This window comes from Triticum aestivum, chromosome 1B, assembly GCF_018294505.1.
Source record: "Triticum aestivum cultivar Chinese Spring chromosome 1B, IWGSC CS RefSeq v2.1, whole genome shotgun sequence".
NCBI classification, from domain to species: Eukaryota; Viridiplantae; Streptophyta; class Magnoliopsida; order Poales; family Poaceae; genus Triticum; species Triticum aestivum.
In genome coordinates, this window is record NC_057795.1 from 25,105,940 (window position 1) to 25,110,684 (window position 4,745).

General features: G+C 47.7%; 1 long non-coding RNA gene across 1 annotated transcript; it reads right to left on the bottom strand.

The window, feature by feature from the left end:
- Positions 1–3,587: 3,587 nt before the first annotated feature.
- LOC123085268 (uncharacterized) lies at positions 3,588–4,242 on the bottom strand. Its single transcript, XR_006439646.1, has 3 exons — positions 4,102–4,242; positions 3,961–4,027; positions 3,588–3,682 (listed from the first exon to the last, which is right to left on the bottom strand). It is a non-coding gene; the product is annotated as an uncharacterized lncRNA (long non-coding RNA).
- Positions 4,243–4,745: the final 503 nt, after the last annotated feature.

Here is a 4,745-nt window from a genome sequence, read left to right on the forward strand (position 1 = left end):
CCGCTTTGACAGTGACCGACCAATTATGAAATGTCGACCTCTTCCACGATCCGATAACTCATTAGAAAATTCTCAAATCCATACAACTACATGCAACATAAAACCTAGTCTAATCTTTGCTGGCACCGGTCCTTGTTGCTCTCTTCGGTGTCCATGTCCGGTGGCCGTGAGACCCGCGAACTGATGGTCCTATCACCGGCGAGATAGAGTAGGACATGGTACATGGACTGTCCAACATGGGATACCAGGCGCCATCAGCTGGCATGCCCTACTCTTCTTCGTGAGAGCCCCATTTGCAAGTGGCTTCTATATCTCGAAGCTTGGCTGCTCGTATAGCACGCCCCATCTGCAAGTCATCCGCGTCCGGCTGGCCTGAATCCACATCAAAATGACAATTCATAATTTATTTTAATATCTAAATTATTTGAAACAAAAATAGTATTCTACTTTCCCTCTTCCTTTTATGTTATTTGCTAGATCTTGTTTACTGATCATATGTTCAGAGGCCCCGAGCGATATCAATGACAAGGATCTGGCTTGTGGTGGTGGATGACGTCCGGTGGTGCACATGTGTGGGGGTTGACTTGGTCCGTGTTGGTTGCCTTTGCGTTGTGCTCTCTTGTCTGCTGCATGTTGGTGGAATCAGTGCAAGGCGGGCTCTCCCGACACTGTTGTGTCGTTGAATGGCTCGGAGCCGATGGCCATGTGCATGGCGGCATTCAAGCTTTCTCGGCAGCGGCAATCGACAATCGTTGTGTTGTATCACCCCCATCCCCCGGTCAATCGGTACAGGCTGGTGATGCAGGTGCTTCTTATCGTGGAGTTGTGACCCAGACCCGATGGCTGATGCATGTCTAGGAGTTGAAGGAGTTGCCTTTCACTCCTCCTACCCTGGTTGTCATGGTTGGGTGGCCATGACGTGGATGATTGGCGGCGTCTAGGAGCATGGATGCCAGGGCTGCAGCTCGGATGGTTGTCCGCATGTTTGGCTCTCCAGCATGCATCATGGAGGCGGTGGTGACTATGTCTTTTGGTCGTATAAGGTGGCGAGGGGTGCAGCGGTGGGTTGCTCGGGCTTGTTCTCTATCGTGGGCAATGGTGATGACCAGATCTAGATCTAGTGGCTTGTGCTCGTGTCAACGGTTTTGGGTGCATCATGCTGGCACAGATGAGCTGCCGATTGAAATATCCGCGCTTTGGCGTGGGTGGCTCCAACGCCTACGGGTGCTGCTCCTATTGGGGACGTCATTGTGGTTCTTGGCGCTATGCCAGGGTTCTGGGTGAAGACCTTTGTCCGTCTCAGATACGACAGTGTAGTGCCCTTTTTCCTCGTGAGGGTGCAATCATGGAACTTAGGTGCCCTAAGGCATGTCATGGCATTGTATTCAGACCTAACTGTGTTATCTTTCGGCAACGTAGTCAAGTGCGTTTGAGTTGTCTGGATATCCCGATATCTGCTGTGTAAGAGGTCCCCCTCACTATCTTGTATCGTAAGACAGGCGAGAGCCCGTTTCGAGAAGTTTCGAGAACGACACATATTTATATATTCAACCAGCGTGATTTTGAGAACGTTTTCTTGAAGATTGGAGAAAGCCTTAATTAATAGTTTGACAGCCAAAAAATAAATTAATAGTCACATGTTTTGGTCGATCAGCCAAAGAAAACCTAAATAAATCTTGATGCGAATGTCTATATAGCTAACAACAAGAACTAGGATTCTGTACGATCCAGATAATCATCACAAGACCTAGTCCTCCGAGTCGTCGTTGGCACGGATCACGAAATAGGCGTGTCCCATGGCGTGATACTGGTCGAGGATGTCATCCTCCATGTTCCGCACCCTCTGGATGGTCTCGTACCCATCGAGCAGGATCGCGAGCTTGGCCTCATCGCCGTGCACCACGCGGAGGAGGCGCTCGTTGCTCAGGCGATGGAGGGGACGGCGAGGTCGTCGATGAACCGCTGGGACACTAGATGCAGCCGTTGGCCGTCGTCCGTGAACTTGACCAATGGGAGCCCCGCCACCGGCGCAGCCTCCGCCGTCGCTCTGAGCCTCGAAACCGCCATATCGCGTTAGGGCTCCGGTGTGCTGGTGGTCGTATCCGGCCGACGATTAGACGATACTTATGGCTTCCATAAAGATTTATGTGTGATCATCTTAAGCGTCTTGCTTGGTTCATATCAACTAGTCGTGACGTACATGGGTTGTACGTACATGCGTGGCCACGCGGACACGCCAGTTGCATAGAACCACGGGAGTTGCACTAGGGCTCCGGGAACTTTGGCCATGGCCAGGCACGCGCAGCCGCCAGCCCGTGGGCCTTCCTCCCATCGGATCTGCTCCTCGACATCTCCGGATGCTTGCACGATGTCAGTGACTTCATCCGCCTTCCATGCTGTCTGCAAGTCACGGCGTGACGACACAGCGGGGGCGACTCGCCCCGTGTTCCTGCCCTGGGTTATCGGCTTATCGCGCCAGGAGATGACGTGGGCGGCATCATCTGGCAATCCACCGTCGACTTTTGAGGTATCTACTCCAAGGCCTCGAGCAACCATGGCTATGTTGCCATCGCGGAGCCGCCGGGTGCACCACCTAACACCACCGGGAGGAACTAGCATTGCAACCATGGCTGTGGGTATTGATATTTGTAAATGATGCTAGTTGTGCGCTCTACACTTCCATATATATATATACTAGATCGGAACTGCGCCTTGGCGCGAGGGTGCCAGTCCAAACATGAGTGGTGCTGCACACTTGCTTGAAATATTGATAACATATCTCCAGTCCAAAAAAGAGGCATTTTTCTTTCAAAAGCATATACTACTGCAGGCTGCAACAACTCCTATATCATGTATGATGTCGATCTGAGTGCCAATGCAAAGATAATGAATTCAGGAATGGATTGAATTAGCATTCCTTATCTGAAAAAGGACTGAATTAGCTTCCTTTATATCTCAAAAAGGACTGAATTAGATTCCTTTCCTAAATTAGACAACTACATCAAGGTGATACAAATACAATTGAACCACCACCAGTTAATTTAGTAATCAGTCCTATCAACCTAAGCTATGCATGCCTGACAAACACTAACCTGCACAGCACTTCACACTAACCTTCACAGCACTCAGAACCTCCTAAGGTAGATGTGCAGGGGGTAGGAAGAGGGGGTGGAGCTCACCACGAGATTAACTTCAGAATGCGGTATGAAATAAACACATGGGCAGAAGCTCTAGCAAGGCATTGTAATTGATGAAGCTAATGCACATCATGCCAAGGAGATAAAGAAATATGTTAACGAATGTGAATGCAGAAATATGTTGGAAGGCTCATTTGTCATTGATATTGGATAGAACCAGGGGTTCAAATACCAGCAACCAACACCGCTAATTTTCTCTTAAACCAACATGCCCTTCTTTCAAAATGTTTAAAAATATCATCATTCGTGCTTTCGTCTTACAGTAATCTCCAGTGCAGTGTATTAACTTGAAAAAGAGATGAACTAAATCAAGCTAGGCAATACAAGAGCAAGAGGAGCTTACCTATCTTCTTCTTCCCGCGCTTCTCCAGATGAATGCCGGCGGCTCGGCTCGCGGCAACATTTTTGGGCAGGCGCGCGGGTAGCGCCGTCGTGGCTCACACAAGCGGTGCCATGGCCGTTTCGTGGCACCAACAGACATGGCCCTACAGATCAACAATTATTATAATTAAGAATATGAACAAACATGATCAAGTGCAGTTCAACAATCAGATAGGATGAGAATAACGAACATGCTATACACAATAATCGTAATAAAAGAATAATAATTGAGGCCTCATCCTTAACTTGTAACAGAAAATTAAGCCTGCACTTGATCCTGATTTTTGCTAGTAATTAGTGAGTCCCTATTATTAGCAAAAAACGGACCAACATTTATGCAAATGGCTGGAGAAATGAGAAGAGAAGAAGAAAAGGGATCGACCTACAGAACAAAGACCGACGCAGCAGGACGAATCGACCAGAAGCACGAGCACCCGCAGCGGACCAACCTGCAAGGGAAAAAGAGCAGATCAAGGATGAGCTCCAGGCCACCACAACTAGGACGATCGGGAAACCTTGTAACCTCTCACGGTAGCAGACAATGGTAGGTCAATCGAATCCAGCACGGACGACACCAACTACGACAGCTTGAGGCGGTGGAGTTCAGGAGAAATCCCCGCATCTGATCCAAAACTCAATAAATAATGTTCCTGCAAATATACAGACCGCGCAGCATTGGTTTCTTATGCATCGACAAACTAAGCATATAATTAAACATACAATGATTTGTACTTTGAAAACAGTAGCACACAACTGAACATTTTGGGCAAGTGTACAAAAGGCTTGCATAAACTTCTCAAATTAACAGTAATAACTACAAAGGAAAGGAATTCACAAATAGCATTGACTTGTGAACATGAATGTCTAACAGAACAATCATAACCAAAATCTGTGCATCTATTCCCAGTAAGAAGATATACTATAGAATCTAAGAACCAAAAATGAAGTGTATCCGCCCATGTGGTGGAATGGCCATGTCTGTCTAGTCACCATGGATGATCCCAAACTATGAAAGCACCCTGCATACTTCGTTCAATAAAGCTGATTCGCTTTAAACCACAATCGTATATTCCCAATATCCACAGTCGCTAGACCAGACCATAATCATGTCAGATAGCTTTACACGCGCCTAGTAAATTTGTGATGGAAAACAGAGCTGGACGGTGT